This window comes from Galeopterus variegatus, unplaced genomic scaffold, assembly GCF_000696425.1.
Source record: "Galeopterus variegatus unplaced genomic scaffold, G_variegatus-3.0.2 Scaffold6364, whole genome shotgun sequence".
Classification (NCBI taxonomy): domain Eukaryota; kingdom Metazoa; phylum Chordata; class Mammalia; order Dermoptera; family Cynocephalidae; genus Galeopterus; species Galeopterus variegatus.
Genome location: NW_007732475.1, coordinates 110421 through 132273, shown reverse-complemented (window position 1 = coordinate 132273; position 21853 = coordinate 110421). Strand labels below are relative to the sequence as shown.

The window sequence follows — 21853 nt, the reverse complement described above, 5'->3', positions numbered from 1 at the left end:
ACGCTCTGACCCACTCCAGCTGCTGGAGGGAGCCGCAGATGAAAACATGACCAAGGGGGCGGGGCCGCCTCCCCTAACGGGACACGACTTGACTCAAACACGTCTCAGTCGGAACTGCAGCCAAACAAAGCAGCTCCCCGTGGGCCACCGGGAAGCTCACTTCTGCTCCTCTCACGGGGCCCCATTGCTAGTGGCGACAGCTGTGGCAGCCTGAGCCTGGGCATTCCTGGGCCAGAACCAGGGGAGCAGGAGGAAGGCAGGAGGGGCCCGCAGGGATCCCTTTCTGGAGTTGCTCCCTCAGAGAGCTGCGCTGCAGAGGGCTCTCCACGTGTGCACTTCAAGTGTATCCTGACTGCAGCGGCTTGAGGGTTCCCTGCCAGCCACCAGGTTAAAAAGACCTGGACAGAAGCTGGCTCTAGGACAAGCTCCTTTGTCAATAAATCAGAGACTGGCAAAGAAACAGAGTTTATGCAAAGACAACAAAACTGAAAGAAAAAGGGTAGAGGTGAGCTCAAAATTAAAACTTAGAAACCACGTGCATGCCTCCGTCAAGAGGGAGAAGACAAACCCGCCCAGGGGGAGCTGGGGTGATGCTCACACACTGCAAAGAAACCACAGCAAGAGCTTCCAGAAGCTTCAAAATCCTTCAGACCAAGACAACCTGCACCCCACCAGGTGACGTGAAGATCCAACTGCTGAACTGGACAGAGCTGAGGGCCTCCCAGGAGCCTCTCCCTGTGCCCAGGGACCAAATGCCAAGACAAGCTGCTGCCCATTGACCAGTCCGACCCAAGCCCTCTGTCCCACTGTCTGTCCCCGCGACCGGCGATGCCAGCACACAGGAGGGATTCGATGTGTTTCTCATGGAGGACAAGCACATGAACTTCCAGCAGCTCTTCCTCCTCCAGATCAACCCGACAAGCACTCGACGCCTCCTTGTTCTTCACGGAGCAATTTGGGAGTTTTTAAACCACCACTCACTCTTCCGTTGCTCTGGTTAGCAGCCCAAATCATCTGAGGCCTGGCGGGACGTGCCCTGGTGCCTGAGCCCATAGAGAAGGCCACTCAACGCTGCACAGCCCAGTGCGCACCCCAGGGGCCTTCTCAAAACCCAGCGTAAGTAGGGGCTCACCAGCCCCCTCAGGTCACTGAGGCTCCCTGCTCAGAGCCTCCCTCATAACCACAGCACTAACTGACCCTCAGGCACACATCTCCCCTAGAGGGTGGTTCTACAATATATATCACCCCCACACCCAGAGGAAAGGAAATCATCGTGCTGAAGGGACACCCGCACCCCATGTTTATTGAAGCTCTGTTTACAACAGCCAAGAGTTGGAACCAACCTAAATGTCCATTGACAGATGACTATGGATAAGGAAAATGTGGTATATGCACTCAATGAAATACCACTCTGCCTTAAAAAAGAATGAAATTCTGCCATTCACAGCAGCATGGATGAACTTAGAAAAAATCGTACTAAGTGAAACAAGCCAGGCACAGAGAGAGAATACCGCATGTCCTCACTGGTAAGTGGGAGCTTAAAAAAAAGAAACAGAAAGAAAGAAAGATACAACAATTGCAATAATTCCTTGAATTTTCAAAAGGAGATAAAGGAAATGCCAGAGGTGGGAAAGGGGGAGGCAGAGAGGGGATTAGGAAGAAATTAGTAAAGGGCCACAAAAAAATGTTTACATTGTTCAATGATAAAACAAAAGAAAAAGAAAATAAAGGCACACACGCACGCACGCGCACGCACGAGAGATGCTGGGCCAAACCTAAAGTGAAACGTGCGTGACACAGAATTACGTTCAGCCGGCCAGCTAGCTTGATTGGTCAGAGCATGGGGCTGGTAGCGCCAAGGTCTGGGTTTCAATGACTGTAGCAACCAGCCAAAAAAAGAAAAAGAAAAACACACTGTATGCTTATGCTATCCGTCACGTGTCCCCCAAAAGCTCATGTGTTGGAAACATGATCTCCTGTGTAACAGTGTTAAGAGGGTGGGAAATCCAATCGTAATTGAAAGGTGATTAGATCACCTTAGGAGGTGATTAGTCGTGAGGATTGATCCATGATGGTTTACCGGGTGGCCATGGGCGTGGTCCTGATGGGTTTATAAGGAGGCAAGTCAGAAGCTTAGTTCTCTCTTGCTCAGCCCATTCTCATCATGTGACATCCTGGTCCCTCAGGACCCTGTAGAGTTCTCACACAAAAGGTCCTCACCAGATGTGTTCCCTGGACTTTGGACTTCCCAACCTCCAAACCGTAAGGAAAAAATTTTGTTTCTTTATAAATTATTCTGTTATAAGCAACAGAAACGAACTAATGAATACATAGTATTATTGCTATGTTTTTGAGGCTACATACGTGTACGAGGGTGTTTCGAAAGGTTAGTGGAAAAACTGAATTAAAAGATAGTACCCTTTCATGAACTTTGTCAGGACCCCTTGTATAGGCAAACAGAAGTCTAAGTACACAAGCAAGTCAAAAATTAATAATGGTTATTTTTTGCAAGTGGTTTTATTTTTATTTCAAAATATTTTCCCTATTTTCCAAATTTTCTGGAATATGTGCCCTGTTGAGAAAGAAAAGAAATATGTGCGCTGTCCAGTTAGCTCACTTGGTTAGAGAGTGGTATTGTAACATCAAGGTCAAGGGTTCGGATCCTGGATCCCAAACAGGCCAGCCACCAAAAAAAAAAAAAAAGAAATTTGTTTCTAATTACTATGTTGTGACCCTTCATGGACTCCAACCAACCTACAGCAGCCTGGGCCACCCTCCTAGGGAGGGAGGCTTCAGCCCTGGGGCACAGCTGGGGCTGAGAGGTGACCAGGAGGAGACCGGGACAGAGCACTAGCCTGGTCCCCAGGGATTTGTTAGAACTGCCATAACTTCAGGGGCAGGGCAACCGAGGCAGAGAATGACAGTAACCACTCAACGGCAGTGACGGGTGGCGCCCTGGCCCCCAGCTGGAGCCTATGCCAGCCCTACCCAATGGCCCTGGGTGCAGCCTGGTCTGCAGGAAGAGAGGGCAGGAGAGCTGGTGGGCAGGGCGCAGAGCACCAGGACTGGAGAGGGTCTGGATGAAATCTCCAGAGGCTGAAAGAAGAGGAGCGGCGGACAGCCCTGCACCAACTGCACACCCTTGTGCCCCTGCTATGAGAACAGTGGCCGTGGCAGCCGTGGGAAGGACAGGACATTCACACTCAACAGCACAGACACAGAGTGGTGCTCAGAACAGCACTGCCACGAGGCATACATGGAAAAAGAAATGGTGAGTTACCTGGATGAGGTCTGGAAAATGGCCCGTCTTTAGCTTGTGTGACTCCAAAACATAAGAAAACCAAAATACTGGCCACAATACCTCTGTAAATAAAGAACAAACAGCCCCTCAGTGTGTGTAAAAATCTCCCAGGTGGGAGGCAGCAGGGACCCCAGGACACCCATCGTGGGACAGCCCCTGACACCGGGGGATGGGGCAGGGCCAGCGTCCATGGCAGGGCAGGCTGGTCTGCTGGGCCCAGGTGACTCCACCACCTGGGACTCAACTGCCTCTCAGGAGAAGGCCTTGTAAAGTTACACCACTAAGACACGTGCTTTACTTAAAAAAAACCCTAAAATTCCGTAGACAAGCAGGGTTCACTAAAGCCCATGTATGATGGGAAGATGTCAGGCTCAGAAAGCTTTCTGCTCCCACAGCATGGGGCTCTGTAGATGTTCCTATAGACTCTCCTATCCTATTAGGTCACCTCATCCAACACCAGCAGGGCTCCTGTCGTCCATAAGAAGACGGACATGTAAGTGCTGTAGCTACAACCATATAAAATGCATAAATCACAGGTGCACGAGATGGAAGCACAGCCCCCGGCAGGAGTGAGGGGCCAAGTAGCAGGTAGGACAAGGCCAGCTGAGTCCCACCATCTGCCAGAGAACGGGTCAGTGGATGTGCAGACAGCACTGCTCACCACCACAGCCCCCACCCTGGCCATGCACCCACTCTGCTACTCTGCACGTGCATGAATGTGCCCGTCCCGCTTGGTCTCACTGGATTAGGGGTCTGAGGGACACACTGGCCACAGCCTGTAGCACCACCTGCTCCCCTGGCACTGAATGACTTTCTGTTGACGGTCATACCACAAGGTACTGACACACTCTGCTGCCCCTAAGTTGTGGCTACTGTGAATGAAGCTGCTACGTACAAACACACATCCGTTTGGCTGCCAGGACAGATGGGTCACAGAGAGTCTACAAAAGCACTCTTAAAAAACATCTAGCAACAACTTTCAGTCTGAAATTCTCCTCTGCCTGCCAAGAACACCTGGGTCTTGAAAGCCCCAAGCAGATGCAGGTGAGACTGAGCCCTGCTGGGATGGCCAGCCTGAGCCTTTCAGGACTGGGGCACACAAAAGGGCTGCCTGCTGCCCTTCATGCAGCCAGGACGAGGGGCTCATCCATGGCAGGACGTTTATGTCCCAACCCCCCAAGGGCACATGTGAGTTTTTGGACCAGCCTCCAGGCAGCAGGAGGCTGAGGGGTGGGAGACAGACAGCCTACAGCACAGCTCGCCACAGGAGATGTGAAAGTACCTCGTGGGGCCTCCTAGAGCCAAACACAGGCCCCAACGTGGCTGTCCTTCCACGGTATGTGGAAGAGGGCTGTGATGTTAGGTGGAACGGCAGTAAATACTTTCCCACAGCCTAGAAAGGAGAGAAATGAAAAGAGGGACACAGGTACCAAGGGAGCCACTGCCCATGTCCCTGAGTGACGATGCTGTGCCACATCCGCCCCAGCTGGACAGCATGCCATGGCCACATGGGGTTGCCATGCACTGCCTGGTGTCCAGAGCACCAGGTCAGCCTTGTGGCTTCAACACACAGCATGCGGCCCAGGGACCGACTTATTTACGATGACTGTGTAAGAATAGTTTGTAAGAATTATTTAAGTACTTGGGAAGGTTTATCAGTAGGGCAAAGAAAGTTACTCTGAAACACCTCTAAAGTAAACTTTTAGAAAAGTTTTAGATTTACAGAATTATCATGAAGATGGCACAGACTTCCCACAGATCACGCACCCAGCTGTCCCTATACCCCCATCTTAGTAGGGGCATCTGTCACAATTAATAAGCCAGGATTGGGCCGGCCTGGTGGCGCACTGGTAGAGTGCGCCACTTGGGAGCGCGGCGGCACGCCTGCCGAGGGCTCCGATCCCATATTGAGACCGGTCCGCTCACTGGCTGAGCGCGGTGTGGGCGCAGCACCGAGGGTTGCGATCCCGTTGCCGGTTGCGGTACAGGCGCGACACTGAGGGTTGCGATCCCGTTACCGGTCACGAAAAAAGACAAAAAGGAAAAAAAAAAAAAAAAGCCAGGATTGATACATTATTAACAACTAAGGTCCATGCTTGATTTGGATTTCCTGTTTCCCCTGCTGTCCTTTTCCTGTCCCACAACCCATGCAGGACACCACGTGACATTTAGTCATCACGTCTCCTTAGGCTCCTCTTGGCTGTGACAGTTTCCCAGACTCTCCTTGTTTTTGATGAGCTGGACACTTTCGAGGAGTCTGGTCCCATACATTGCAGGATGTCCCTCTGTTGAGACGTGTCTGCCGTTTTTCTCATGATTAGACTGGGGTTGCAGGTTGGGGAGGAAACCACAGAGGTAAAGCACTGTCATCACATCACGTCCCGGGTCTGCACTGTCACCGGACTTACGATGTAGACGCTGACCTTGAGTGTCTGGCTGAGCTGTGCCGGGCAGGTTTCTCCACTGTGACCCCATCCCCCAGCCCTGTCCACACTGCACAGCACACAGTAGGGACAGGGAGTCACATGCTGCCTCCCTTTAGGTGCAGAATCTGCACAGTCTGTGTGGTGTTCTCCTGCAGGGGAGATTCATCTCTTTTCCCCACTCACTTGTTTAACCACATATATTGGCATGGACTCATGAATACTTATTTTATACTTTGGGTTATATTCCAACACTGTTTTGTTGCTCAGATTGCTCCAGCTTTGGCCACTGGGAGCTCTCTGTTGGCTCCTGTGTCCTTTGACATAACCCCATCACTGTGGGGCTCCGATTTGTTTTTCTGAGCACTTCCTGACTTTGTGGCACTACGAGAGGCTCCAGGCTCATCGCCGACACTTCCTGCCCCGTTCCTAGAATGAGCCACTTCTCCAAGGAGCCTGGGTGATTCTGCTGGAGAATATTAGGACCCTAACCTGGGCACTAGGTGTGCTCGGGGCTGCTGGAGTACAGTTGGTTCTAAGCCCTTTCAGCTCACAGAGCAACAAGATGTACGTGTATATGAACCAATGTGTGCACACACACATTATAAACATCCCCATCTGTAACCCTCTGTACAATATCGCGTTGGACATGAGTTCTTAGTGATGTCTCCAACCATACCCCAGCCTCTCGGACGGCTCTAGCCCCCTCCCCTTGATGACCTGTATGCTCCCCTCCAACAGTGAGTCTCCCTGCACCATCACCCGCCTTAAGAGCATACAACATCCAGCAGTAACAGAACGGGAACCCAGGGCATAGGGGATACACTGTCTAGAGTGCAGTGCTCCACGCAGTTCCTGTGGCTTCTGTTTTACAGATGTCACTCGGTTTCCGAGCTGCTTAGCACCTCCTCCCTGGCCCCTCCGGGAAGGTCTCTTCTGTAACAGGGTTAGAATCCCTGGTCCCAGTCTGCCTGCCTGCCTTCCCCGACCTCCTAAATCAGTTTAATTTGCACACATTAAGGTTTATCTTTGTGTTGTCCCTTCTATGGTTCTGGACAAATGCAGTGTCCTGTGTCCACCATCAGAGCAATCTCACTACTGCAAAAATGCCCTGGGCTCCACCTGCTCATCCTCTCCTTCCCCTGGAAACCACTGACATTTTTATCCCCACGAAATCTCGCCTTTCCCAGAGTGCCACCATGTGATATGCAGCCCTTCACTGGCTCCTTCACTGAGGTACTCCACGTCTGACAGAGCACACTCATTCACCCACTCCCTTACTAACGGACATCTCGGCTCCTTGCAATTTTGAGGGGTTATAAATAAAGCTGCTATAAACAGTCACGTGCAGGTTTTTGGATACTTAGAAATGCGACTGCCTGATCACATACTAAGAGTATGTTTGGTTCCATAAGAGACTGCCAGCCTGTCTTCCAGCATTGCCACACCATTCTGTGGCGCATTGGCAATGAGTGGTAGTTCCTGCTGCTCTGAGTCCCTGCCAGCATCCGGTGCTGACAGTTCTTCAAATGTCAGCCATTCTGACGGGTGTGCAGTAGCATCTCACTGTTTTCAATGTGAAACTCCCTGATGACAAGTGATGCTGAGCACCTTTCTGTGTGCTATTTGCCAACTGTATGTCTTCTCTGATGTGGAATCTGTTTAGATTATTTGCCCAGTATTTTTTTTGGACAGCTGGCCAGTATGAGGATCTGAACCCATGACCTTGGGGTTACAACACTGTGCTCTAACCAGCCAGCCCTGTTTGCCCAGTTTTTAATTACGGTGTTTCTTTTCTTATTATTGAGCTTTAAGAGTTCTTTGCATATTTGAATGCATCCCTTATCAGATACATGTTCTGCAAATATTTTCTATAACCTGTAACTTATCTTTTCATTCTTGTTAACAGTGTCTTTTGCAAAGCAAAAGTTTTAACCATAATGAAGTCCAACCTACCAACTTTTTTCTTTCATGGATCGTGCTATTAGTGTTGTATCTAAAAAGTCATCACCAAACCCAAGGTCACCAGATTTTCTCCTATGTTTTCTTCAAGAAATTTTATAGTTTTCCATTCAGGCCTGCCTGTGAATTAATTTTGTAAAGTGTGAGGTCTGTGTCTAGATTTATTTTTGCATGTGGATGTCCAGTTGTTCCAGCTTCACTTGGGGCAAAGACTGTCCTTTCCCCACTGGACTGCCTTCACTCCTTTGTCAAAGTCCAGTTGACGATGTTTTTGTGGGTCTACTGGGCTCCCTATCTGTCCATTGATCTATTTTCTGTCAGCATCACATTGTCTTGATTGCTGTAGCTTTACAGTAGGTTGAGATGACACCCGTCAGCCCTCCAGCTTTGTTCTTTGGTACTATGAATATACTTACATGTATTATCATTTTACATGTATTTTATTTTATATTTATTTATTTATTTTAAAAAGATGACCGGGTAAGGGGATCTTAACCCTTGACTTGGTGTTGTCAGCACCACACTCACCCAGTGAGCGAACCGGCCATCCCTAAATAGGGATCCGAACCCATGGCCTTGGTGTTATCAGCACCACACTCTCCTGAGTGAGCCACGGGCCGGCCCTTACATGTATTTTAAATGTATACTTATGTATTTATATGTATTTTACATGACTAAAATATGTAAAGAGATTTCATTTACTAAATCAGTAAATGGAATAAAATATTCACTAACGGCCCCTTAAATGTGTTGGTGAGAAAAACTGGCATCTCCCCCATGGTCACCCACAGATAAATGGGCTGGTGACCTGTGGCACATCCAGGCAGTACAGTCCTCCCCAGCAATAAACCACCACTGACGGACAGCAACACGTCACAAAAATGCGGTCTGGTGGAAGGAGCCAGCACCAGAAGAACGTGCAGAGCGACCCCATTCATTTGAAGCAGGAACAGGCGAAAGGGATCCCTGGTGGTGACTCTTGGCTCCAGGGCCGGCATGTGCAGATCTGACGGCAGGGGTCAGAGGGAACTTGGGGCGATAAAAATGTTCTAAATCTCCACTTGGTGGTGGGCACACAGGTGTATGTAGTTGTGAAAACTCATTGAGCTGTATACTTTAATTAGGAATATTTTAAATTACATGTCCATAAAATTGATTTGAGAAGGAAAACAAAACCAATCCCCCCAAAGTGACAGAACCTGCCAGATACACAAAAACAATGCTGAAAGTGAAAGCTGCAGGAAAACAAACCAGTTTGCTGAATTTTTAACTTTAAAAATGTAAATATCAATCTTTTAATATGAGGGTAAGGTCTTCACTATATATGAAACCTCAAGGACATCAAAAAGCTCTCACGTGGTGAAAATAAACCAGCTCTAGCAGCCTCCCCGCCCAGGCCCCTCAGGGTACCACAGCCCCAGCACCAGCTGACATGTGGCTCCTGCTGCATGCAGTGCGAGTTCACAGGGTGGTGAGAATGGACCCAGGACAGACGCACCCACGAGAACTTCACTGGAAGAAGCGGCAGAACCGTGCAGTGTCAGGGAGGAGCCAGGAGCAGGATCCAGGTGCCACCAACAGAATTATGGGGCCAGGAGGGGCGGCTCCTTTTGTGCTCTCAAAGAGGGTTGCAGGAATCAGGGCACGTGAACTAGGAAGATGTCTAGTGTCCTCAAAACGCAGAAGTTCATAGGAAAAAAGTGCCTGGCAGTCCCTTGAGTCCCTACCCTGGCCCTCTCTTTCACTGGACATGTGCAGGGCTCCCTGCTGGAGAGGGCAGGATGGGAGGAGGATCGCCCTCTCAACTGTGAAGAGAGCTTGGGAGAGGCAGCAGTGTAAGGGGCACGGCTGAGGCTCGGGGGTCTGATTAGGCCTTGTCCCCTCTGAATTCGGGCCACCCAGTGTTGACAATGGGACCCAGGACTCAAGGGCAGGGCACACTCCCAGGGCATCCCGCACAGCCTGCTTGTCCAGGGTGGGGCACGCCCTTCCCTGCAACAGCTCCTGCCTGTGACACTGGGTCATTCAGCCCTGGCCGGACTGGCTTTGCATGTGGGGCACCTCCTGAGCATGACCACATACTGCTTCTCGGTCCTCCCTGCTCACTGTGCCCAGCCAATTCCGCAGACCTTCCACACTCACATGCTGACAGATGAAGTCACAGGAAAGACGTAGTTCTACTTCGAAATTCTCTCTAGGCAAACACGGGCTCCTGCCAGCAGCCCCTCTGCCTCCACACATGCCGACCCAGTGTCCCGGGCAGCGAAAGCAGATGTGAGAGGTCCAGCCCGAGCCACAGCTCACCTACTCTGGACATTAACTGTTCAGTGCACACCCTGTCTGTGGGCTCCAAGGGTGAGTCAGCACAGAGCTCGGGGCCCAAGGGACCCACCTGAGAAAGGGAGAAAGAAAGAGCCAGGCCTGACGGATGAGGAGAGCAGCTGGGGGCTCAGCACAGGCCGGTGGGCCTGGGAGCAAACGGGAATGCAGGCTCGTCAAAAAGGGGCAGCGGGGGTACTCACAGAGCATGGAGACCCAGGAAGACCCAAGAAGGGAGCAGCTGCCTGTGTCTCAAGGGCGTGAGCTCCATGGGGAGCAGGCTGTGGAGCCAGAGCCTAGGCCGCTAACAGTGATTTCTAAGCAGAAATGCCTGCCCAGTTGCACCAAGGAAACAAGCTCAGTCACCAGGGCTCCTGTGGGTGGCTCTAAAGCACCCCACACGGACAGGAGGCTGGGCGCACTTCCCAGCTCAGGGCCGCCCTCCCAGGGGAGCATAAGGGGGCTCACACCTACCCACCCAAACCCCGTCTAACTCTCACACAACACGAAGATCCTCATTTCACAAAAACCAAGTGCTGACCCAGAGAGCTGTCTGGACAGCAGAGGTTCTGCAAGGGCCCCCACCCAGCACAGCGACTTGTGGCCGGGCACCGATAGGCCTCCAGCGCCGCCTCTGCCTCTGTCCCACCAGTGTTGGTCTCTGGGCCCCTCTATGGCCGTCCCACCTGAGCAAGTGGGGCCCTGGCCTGACGGCAGCCATGGCCTTGCTGGCCAGAAAGCAGCCTTGGTGAACACCCTGGCTCAAGGATTGGAAGCGCAGCGAGGGAGATGGGTCAGCTAAGTGCAGGAAACTTAAACCAGCTCATCTTCTGTGCACACTCCTGAGGCCAGCCTCAGAATCCACGGAATTCAGGTGAGGGCAAGCCTAGTGAGGAGCCTGTCTTTGGAGATGACCCTGAAAAGATAGGTCACTCACTTCCTGACCTGTGGCAGTGAGATCACAGGTTGTCATCAGACCATCACCTGATGTCTTAAGGTGGTTTGAATTTTCAAGTGTCAGCATCAGCACCAGTGTAGAAGAACCATGCAGCCAGCAGGGAACCACCCTGAGCTGCCAAGAAACCCTGTATAGCCTGAGATGCCCAACTCAGTGGCTCTACCAGCACAGGCTGCCACAGCACGTTCTGGTCTCTCAACACATGAAACGCACCATGAATGCGGCGCAAGCTGCAGGGTGCCCGGGAGACACCACATGCTCCAGGGTCCCGGTGACAGGCTGCACAGGCACTAACCAGTCCATGGGCCAGGAGTGCCACACGGCTCCAAAAGGCAGCCCTGCAGTCAGGCACCTCAGACACATTTGAGGGGGTGGGGTGGGGTGAGGCCCTTGCTGGCCTTCCAAGGGATGCTGGCAAAAGCTCCTGAGCCCTGCCAGCTTGAATACTATAGGAACACCATGCCAACCACAACAGGCACCAGTGTGCCCAGTTTCAGAAAGCAAGGCTAGGGTGGGCCCAGTTACCTCTTTGTGTTGTAGGCTGTGTCTTGAGGTGTTTCTTCCAGCAGAGTCACATAGCCAAGCACACAAGTAAGTATGAACAGCACAGTCAAGGTGTGGGCTCGCCTGAAACCCAAAAACACACAAGCATCATGTCATAGTACAGACAACATTGTTAAAACACTCAGCAACATGCAGCAGCATTGTCTCTGAAAGAAGGAGAGAGCTAACTTTGCTCTCCAACTCCCAAAGAACAGCAGACTGAGTCCCCAGCAGGAGAGCTCCCATATGATGTCGCACACGCTGGTCAGTCAGGGCTGGGATGCCCACAGGGGTGGGACGAGAAGAGCCCAGTACTCCAGGGAGCTGAAGGCGCTGCTCAGAGGCCAGGAGGACATGCCCAGTGCTGGCATCAGAGCAGGTGTCTGTCGTTCAAGTGACCAGGCAGTAAGAGACACTGGACTTTTCACTGAGCAAGACTGCACTGAGATGACCAGCCTTTCAGTTCATGAAGTGACCACATGTGAGAGATTCCCAAGGATGACAGCTGAGAAAACACCAGCTGAGAGAAAGGAACACTAGGATCAAAACTGAGCAGGGCACGCATTGAGCAAGACTGCACTGAGATGACCAGCCTTTCAGTTCATGAAGTGACCACATGTGAGAGATTCCCAAGGATGTCAGCTGAGAAAACACCAGCTGAGAGAAAGGAACACTAGGATCAAAACTGAGCAGGGCACGCATCCCCAGTAGTGCCACTTGCTGAGAGGGTCAGATGGAGTGATCACTGCCCGGCTAGAGGGAAGTGTGGTCTTCAAGCCGCCCCGCTCCGGCTTAGCCATCAGTGCCCTGATGTGGGGGGAAGGAGTCAGGCTCTCTCCCTCTGGCATCTGTGCCCTGCCATTCCCCCCACCCAGTGGACACGCCTCACAGGCACCAGAACCACAAGACCGGTGGGCCCCTGACTGCTGGCTGTGTCACACTCGCCTGAGACCCCCTTCTCATTTTAACAACTGCCTGTGAATGGAGTCAGAGAGCCAGTTCTTACATCCAAATGAGCAGTGAGTCCTTGCAGAAATGATGAAACCCCTGCTTGCCTCTGTTTCCTCATCTCTAAACGGGCACTGCTGACCTCTGAGGATGCCGAGACGATGAGTGAACGACACGTGTAAAGCGTGCAGCTCAGGACTTGCCTCCGGGAAACATAGATTACTACAAACCAGAGTTGGACCCTAAAACAATAAAAAAGCAAGCCACAAGCTGGGAGAAAATATTCACAACACAAATGCCTGACAAAGGACTTGTATCCAAAATACATAAAGAACTCTTACAACTCAACTAACGAAAAAAACGGGTAACAAACTGAACAGACGCTTCACAAGGAAAATAATTTTACAAATAGCCAATAAACACATGAAGAAATGTGGAGCATCACGGGTCACCACAAAAACCAACTGAAACCACCATAAGACACCAGTACACATCACACGTCCACTAGAATGGCTGAAATTAAAGACTGATGACACTGAGTGCTGAGGAGGATGCAAAGCAATTACAGCACTCGTGCCCTGCAGGTGGGACTGCAGATGGCACAGCCACTCTGAAGGACAGTTTGGCAGATTCTTAACAAGTTGAACATACATCCACCATCCAACACAACCATTTACTCCAAGATATTCACTCAGGAGAGATGAAAACACAGATCCATTCAAGACTTACATGTGGACACCTACTTAAAGAATCTAACACTGGAAACAAACCAAGGATCTACCAGTGCAGGAACAAACTGCAGTCCACCTGCACCATGGTGGGCGGCTCAGCAGGGGAGAGGATGTGCTGCTAACCACAGTCACAGCGCAAACACGTCTCAGAAACATGCTGACAGATTCGGGCCAAAAGAGACCCACCCACTGCTTCCACACATGTGAAACTCGGAGGACGCGTTTACACCCATGAAGAGCAGATGGGTGGGATGCAGACACTCTCAGGGAGGAGCTTCCTGCGCCGAGCGCAGCGGTGCAAGGATGCAGGAGTCCATCAGGCACCACTGGCAGCTGACAGCATGTGGAGCTACCAAGTGCAATCGTACCCCAATTCGAATCCACCTTCACACCTGGTTGACTGTGCTCTTATTTTTTAATCCCGATTATTCTTGCACGTTTACTTGTGCTACTGATTTTTTAAATTTACTTTTAAAATTTATACATAATAAATATATCATGCATATTAATTTTAACATCAGCTTGGCAAGTTGCCACAAATAACTCCATTAGGAGTTTGATAGGAAGTGAACTTATAAATTAGTGTGAGAAGAAATAATATGTGACAGACACGGTTGACTCGTGAACAACAATGGGTCTGAACTGTGCAGTCCACTCAGATGCAAATTTTTTCAGATGCAAATTTTTTCCAATAAATATGTTGGAAAATTTTTTGGAGATTTGCAACAATTTGGAAAAACTTGAACTGCATAGCTTAGAAAAATCAAAAAAATTAAGTAAAAGTTAGGTATGGCATGAGTCCATAAAATACATGCCAACGCTAGTCTACTTTATCATTTATAACCATAAAATATACACAAATTATAAAGAGTGAAAATTTATCAAGACTTATTCACACGAACATTTAATTGCACCATTCGCAGTTGGGAGAAATGTGGACACATGTAAAGATGCAGTATTGTCACAACCGCGTGAACCTAACCGCAGCACACGCTGCACTGCGGTAGCAACTTCACAGCCGCCTCCTGCCATCACCACAGTGAGCTCATTGTACGTATGGGCTGAAAATGCCAAGTAACGCTAATCACCTCTACGTAGGCACATCCCTCCAGTAATTTGCATATCACAGTAAAAGGTGATCTCTCACGGTTTTTCCCTTTCTCATGATTTCGTTACTAACATTTTCTTTTCTCTAGCTTACTTTATTGTAAGACTGCAGTAGACAACAAACATAACATACAAACTCTGTGTTAATCGCCTGCTTATGTTATAGGCAAGGCTTCCACTCAACAGTAGGCTATTAGTGGTTAAGTTTTTGGGGAGTCAAAAGTTATGAGTGAATTTTCATCCATGTGCGGTTGGCACCCCTAACCCCACATTGTTCAAGGGTTAGCTGAGGGTTCTCGTTCACGAGACAGGGACTATCTCCCCACTTACTCAGGCATCGTTTTAAAGCCCTTCAACTAAATTTGTTTTCTTTATGAAGAATACCAGTCGTGTTTCAGTGAACAAGCCCCAAGTGAAGAAAGCAGAGCAGTGAGCTCCCCCACTGCATCGCGGTGTCAGGCTCATAAGGCAGCTGGAGGTGAACAAGACCTCCTCCTTCGCCATCCGCCACCTTTTGCTTCACACATATTCAGAGTTGAGTCCTAACCCATGAGGGAACCTCAGTCTTTCTTTCGGCTGAACTCTGTTTAGTGGAACATTTCAGTACTGAGAGATGTATCAATAATTACAGCACAGAAACTACTTTGGAAGGTCCTATTTTAGATCTTCATTCCTAGGATTCCCTGGATTTAGTGACCCAGAAACTCATTCCCTGCTGAACATTTGTCTGAGCTTACAAAGCACGTCTTCCTGGAGAGGGCCCTTGAAGGGATTTGGGCCCAGGAGTCCCCACCTGCCCCTCTGTGAAGCTGGAGGGGACATGGGCCCACCCTTTCCTCCCCACAGGCGACATCAGATTTAGTAAGAAGATGAATAAGAGGAATTGAGAATGTTTAGGCCACAAAGTTAGTGATGACAAGCACAGCAGCCCCGGCTGAGTGAGGGCCTGGGGCCAGTGCAGCGGCTTCACACTGTCCGTGCCCTGGTGCCCATGAGGAAGGTCAGAGCTGGTGAACAACACTGTGAAGGTTGTACAGCATGGTGGTGGTGGGACTGCCGGACAAATACGGCAGGTGGGACCAATCATTCAACCAAAGCCATTCCCAGAGCACTTGCCTCTGCCACACACAGAACAAAACCCCAAAACCTACTCCTGAGCTTTCATTCGAACACAGGAGGGTTAAGAAACCCTACGTGTTATAGGGAAAAATAAGAGACAGGAGTGCAGGGTGCAGGTGATTAGGGAGGGCCTAACTCAGAGACACTTGGGCAGACAGAGACAGGAGGCTTTGGGGACACCTGGTGACACACTTCCAGACCAGCAACAAATGTGCAAATAATTACATTAATTATCATCGAGACAGGAGCAGCCTTGGTCTGAGCAGCTGCGAAGACTGGTGGCTGGAGCAAGGGGGGGTCCTGCCCGATGAGGGTGTAGACTTGGCTGGGGCTGAGCAAAAGTGCTGCAGGGACCTTTAAGAGGCCACTTTGCAGCTGAGGAGGATGCATAGGGATAAGGACCACAGCAGGGAGCTGCGACAAGACAAGCCTACAGCAGGAGGTGGGACAGCTGGACTCGGGATCGGTCCAGAAGATATGGCCAACAGGGTCAGCTGGCAGATCGGACAGGACATGGAACACAGACGGTCCAGTGTGACCCAGCACAAGTGCTCCAAGCCAGCCGTATCCACTCCAGGCCTGTCCAGACACACCTGCCTGGGTAGGGCATAGTTCACCAGTGGTGGACCTGAGTTCTGTCCCAGAGTCTCCTGTCTGTAAAGTGGGGGGTGGGGGGAGCATTAGATGGTCTCTGTGCTTCAGAACTGCCACCTACCCCAGGGCAGGCTCCTCACACCTGACTGAAGGGGCAGGGGCTCATCCCACAAGATGAAACACCCAGAAATATGGAGTTCTGCCCATGCAGACCCTGCCTGCTCTGGGGAGCGTTTTCAGAGGCAAGAAGTCAGAAATGAAATCCTATTGGAACTGCCCCTTGAGGCCCCCAAAAGCACACAAGTTCATCAGCTTCTTTTCACAGGACTTCAAGGAAAGTCCAGATGCAAACGCCGAGTCACCAGACACCAAACCCAAACTCGGGTTTCTCATTGGACAACATGGAGGCCAGGGGAAGTGGATTCCACATTCAGGACAGAAAGTAAGCCTTCAGGAATGAAACATTCTCAGATGAAGAGGCACTGAGAGACCCTGCTGCCAGCAGACCTGCTCTATAAATCTGCTGGAGTCCCTCTCAGACATGGGGAAACGTTCGCAGAGCACCAGCAATCAGGGATGAGCTGCAGAGAGCAAATAATGTGAATGATTCTCCTCTGGAAAACATGACACAGTTCACCACTGAAACCAAAAACTCTCATTTTCTGATGGGACCACCACAGCCAAAGGGATCAGTGAGGCAAAAGCATGGTGTTGAGACAGGAAAGGTTAGGCGTGCTCACAGCAACCTCCAGAGCAACTGCTCAGAACAGCACATGGAGACATAATCAAGGAGACAATACCTCAAATGAAGTGGAATATGCACTAAAAGAAGTTCATGTAACCCAAAAGGTGGCAGAAAAGAGGAAAGGAAAACAGAGCAGAGAAACAGGAAAAAATGGTAGACCTAAACACAAACATATCAATAATTAAGTGTAAATGACCTAAACACACCAACCAAAAGACAGATTGTCACACAAGGAATTGTCCAGCGATAAAAAAGACATGCCAACAGCACAAACCCCAGACTGGCTGGGCAAGAGAAGCCAGCTTTGGGCACTCCTGCTGTGGCATCTCAAAAGGACGAGCTAAAGTGAGCAGGTCAGAGGCGGGGCAGAGGGAGGACGGGACTGCCATGGAGCAGCGCAAGGGGTGCCCAGATGGAGCTGCTCCGCACCCCAACTGTGATGCTGGCTACAGGAATCTGCAACGAGTTAAAGCTTGTGTTCATCCCTACGAAGTCATATTTACTGTACGGCAATTGAAAATAAAATAACAACTCCAAAGAGTTATGAAACCACCATTAAGGGTGCAAGGTCAGGAGCCAGTACAGCTGTGCTTCTGGAAGGCGCCACCCAGAGACCAAACTGAGAAGGGAGCATGAGGAGCAGGCTGCTATCCCCCTACAGTTGTCATACACAAAAGGGAACTGCTCAAAATGTGCACATTCCTGAAGAGATGTGACAGGGTTAAGGGGCCCCAGACACCCAAACCTGAGCTCACGGCAGACTGACCCAACAGTGTGCAGGGTGCACGGCAGTGGGGCTCTGCCTAGCTGGAGCCAGGGCACCAGGAGCCGGAGCCTGTCACCAGGGAGGCCATCAACACATAAGTTAACAGGACCTTTGTAGGCCCAGCCTTGGGACTGCATGGCTGTCCCACCTGAAGGGCCCTCACTCTGGGCACGTGTCTGTAGGAGACAGAGGCAGGAGGGAGCCCCAGCCTAATGAAGAGATAGTGAAACAGACAGCAGCCTACCAAACCTGCATCAGATGCAGAGTGGAGACTCAAAAGCTAAATCAACGTGAGGACATGCTGACCCCACGTTCTGCAAAAGATCAGCAGCACAAAGAGGAAAAGGCTTGTCTCCACACAGGCCCAGTCACCTGTCTGCACCTCCCAACTGCGCCTGCACTTCAGGGCCCCTACAATGCTGCCACGCCACACATAGGCCAGCAAGAGAAGGCTGGTGGGCTTTACCTCCAACTCCTCAGGTGTCCTCCCACCCCAAGCCTCCCCCGACAGTGCCGACAGCACAGGCACTGATTCACAGGCAGGAGGTGAGGAATCAACACGGTGGGGCAGGGGGCTGAGCTCCCACATGTGTCCCACCAGTACTGCGCTCTGGAGCACACAAAAATATGGTCATACTACTAACACAAGTTAAAATTAAAACTTGAAAGCCTTTTCCCCATGTCTTAAAAATGACTTCAACTCTGGTTTCTTTAATATTACTTTCTGCAACACAATGATCTTCCTGTAGTTTTCTGAGAGGCCAACCAAGTCCCACTCCTGGAGGCCCAGGGCAGCTCTGATCATTTACCAACCTTGACAGGGAGCACCACCCTTTCCATTTTCCTAAAAACACAAGGATTACCTGAAAAATAAAGGTAACTCATTGACCCTTGAGGTAAATGTTCACACTGTTGTTCAAGCAGTCACTGAGTGCCCAGCACCTCCTTGGCCTTGGGGAAGCAGAACTAGAAACAAGGAGGACCCAGCTCTGTCCTACCAAGGCAGGGAGGAAGGCAGAAGGTTAGGGACCCAGAGAAAGGGCACCCAGGCACAAGAGTCTTGCAGCAGGACAGATTTTGGAACTGCTGAAATCAAATGCTACAGGAAAGTACAATCTATATGACGAAGATATTGTCCTTGTCCCATACACAGCACCGTGTCCACACATCTGTGCTGCCCAGGGTAGCATAGAAAAGACTCTAAAAGGCGCACATCTTTGTCCTGCCAGGATGCCAGATCTGCGCAATGGCTCTTCCTCCACCTCCCAGGTGCCTGGGCAGACACTCGAGAAGGCTTAGATCCCGTGATCGGGCACAGGATTAGAGCTGCTGTAAATCCTGGGACTTCAGTTGCTCAACAAGAGGGCTTGAGGACAGCTGGCTCCCTGCAACCATGAGTGGAAAACACCCAGTTGTCAGTTTCTCTCGAGAGATGACCACATTCATTATGCTGAGTGGGCAGGAAGGCAGGCCTGCAAGATCAATTAGAGGAAAGTACCAAGATACCACCGAGAATGGGCCAAGATTGATTAGGGGAAAGTATGAAGACATTGTCGAGTACAGGCCAAGGCAAGGCCAAGACCAGAGGGCCTGTCCGAGGACAGCAGGAGGCTCCCAGGCCATGAGGTGGCCCTCCCAGATGGCTGATGAGCACAACAATTTGGCCAGTCATGCTTCCCAGATGTGGGTACAGCTGGGAAAGCCCTAACCCACAACGACTGAGAAAGACACCTTCCAGGAACCTGGAGCACCTAAGATCACCCTAGACACTTTCGAGGCTAAGATGTTAAAGAGCTACTTCAGGACGCGCTGAAGACAGCAGAGTCCTCTGAGTCACTGTGAAGGCTCGCTAGAGGTGATGTGTTCTAGGACATAAGCATACAACAGAAATTCTCAAAACATCAAACGATCACATACCTGGCTTGGGATTTGGTTGGAGTGTGGAGATTCAATGGTGCTTTGCGGTCGTCCACCGACAGGTGGCAATGTTCACAGGCACATACCTCTCCAGGGTAACAGGTATCTAGGGGTCCTCCCAAACAATTTTTAGACAACGTGAGCTGACATATCTTCACACAGTGCCCCTTAGAGTCTGTGGCCCTAAACATTTACCCCCGGATGTTCCCCACAATTGGCAGAAGAGGCAGTGTCTTTGCCACCTAGGGCCCAGAGCAGGAAAGCAACAGCTGCAAGCTACAGTGCCCCTTAGAGTCTGTGGCCCTAAACATTTACCCCCGGATGTTCCCCACAAATGGCAGAAGAGGCAGTGTCTTTGCCACCTAGGGCCCAGAGCAGGAAAGCAACAGCTGCAAGCTCCAAGGCTCAGGCAGACTCTGAATCCTACTGCATGCCCTGTGGTTGTCCCATAATCACAAAGAAACAAAATCCTTGTACAAGGCAGCAATCACCGGCCCCAAAGAAGCCCAACCATCTTTGAAAACAAAAACCCTAAAAACCAGGTTTTGGATCATGCAAAAGTTCCTCTTGGTAATTTTGGAACATAAAGTCATTTCCACAAATATAAACTTTCCGGATTAGTCTTTATCTGCGTTAACTTTTTCTGAGGAAGGAGGCCGAGATACAGCATGAACCTGCCCCATGCTCCTCTGCACACACACAGGGTTGAGGGGAGGCCAGAGCCACCCACCTAGGAGACCCATCGAGGAAGTACCTGAAACCTGCCAGCCCTATAACATCCTCTCCTGGAAAGCCTTCCTTACCCCTTCAGCCTCCTCACAGGTAAGACCCCTTGTGGGCAGGGACCTGAGGGCCGTGTTCTGTGCTTCTAAAGAAACCAGCACCCACCTATCTTCCAGCTGTGGCTGCTTTCTCGGCACTGGGTGAGCTGCATGGTCCCTGCTGGTTCTGCCACACTCAGCCAGCACGTTTTGTGCCTTCTGAATTTCTGGGCCTATGCTAGAAACTAAGCTTCTTGCTTAGTTCTCTGCCGTATCCCCCTAGAACAGTAAATGGTACCCGGTAGAGGTCCCCCAAATATGTGTTGTATGAATAACCGAAAGCCCAGCCACCTTGCTCCAGGACCTCAGTCTCCAATGGTCACCAGCTGTGCTGTGGGAGGATGGTGCCCCCAGGATGCCTGATGGAGGCCTGATGTCCAAAAGGCCCTGGAGAAGAAGCCTACGTGGGCGAAAGCTCTGTGCCTGCACTCCCACTAACGTAGGGCACCCCACCCCTTTCTCCCATGGAGGCCTGATGTCCAAAAGGCCCTGGAGAAGAAGCCAACGTGGGCGAAAGCTCTGTGCCTGCACTCCCACTAACGTAGGGCACCCCACCCCTTTCTCCCTCCCAGTGGTTCCGTGGTCACCAGAGTGCATTATCTCCTCAAAGTTAGGCTCAGCCGGCTATTCCCCCACAGCAGCTGCCCACACGCCAGGGGAAACGCTGGTGGAGGGTCCAGATGCAGAGACGCCTCCCCCGCCCCAACCTGCCTCCCCACCACTTCCATCCCTCCTGAGCCTCGCTGCCACTCCCACTCGTGAGTCAGTGACACCAACCAGGACTGGACGGGGTTCTCCAAGGTGTGGCGACCCCTTCCCCTGAAAAGTCCAGTGGCTGCCTGTCAGGCTCTCCCTCCCTCATCGAGTTTGCTCTGTCCCACCGCCTGGTTCTCTTAGAACTGCTTCCACATAGCATTCCTTCCACGGCTGTCTCCCACACGCTTTCCTGGGACAGAGACCACGTCTAACCACTTGTCCCCTAGGAGCAAGCACAGGACTCAAATGTTCCGCTGGACAGCAACCGAGCATCCTGCAGTAAAGAAGAGCCGAACCCTTCCTCTCATGAAGAATGCTTTCTGGTCCACGGGCTTTGTCGTTTTCACAAATGAGGAAAGATGAAGGGCTGCTCAAGGTCACAGCCATCTAGAGGAGGAGCCATGCCTGACACCTGTCACCCCAGGGCTGGTGTCCTGAGCCCTCAAACACAGGGTGCCCCACTCCCAGATGCTCCTGGGGGACTCTCCTCCTCCATCCCCACTGAAGGCAGAGTGGGGGCCCTAACCCCCAGGCTCAGCAGGGACTGAGCTGAGCAGGGAGAAGTGCTGGGCCGGCTGGGGCAACCTTTATTCAATAAACGCGCACTAAATCCCGGCACAAGATAAGACCACGCTAGTCACTGCCATACGGGAAGGAGACGACTCCATACGGCCACACGCACTGCGAGCAACCGGCGGATGATGACACGACCGAGAGCACAGGCGAACTGAAGGCAGGGAGCCGGCGGAGGCGGTTCTGGGGTGCCTGGGGAACCAAACCCGTCCAAGACGGGAGGAGCGGGCCGCCCGAGAGGCCGCGCGGGGCGAAGCTGACGGGGTCGCA

General features: G+C 51.2%; 1 long non-coding RNA gene across 1 annotated transcript; it reads right to left on the bottom strand.

Moving 5' to 3' along the window:
* Positions 1 to 3253: 3253 nt before the first annotated feature.
* On the bottom strand, positions 3254 to 19649 carry LOC103606187. The gene is made up of 4 exons (XR_551854.1): positions 19434 to 19649; positions 12513 to 12696; positions 11489 to 11590; positions 3254 to 3363 (listed from the first exon to the last, which is right to left on the bottom strand). It is a non-coding gene; the product is annotated as an uncharacterized LOC103606187 (long non-coding RNA).
* Positions 19650 to 21853: the final 2204 nt, after the last annotated feature.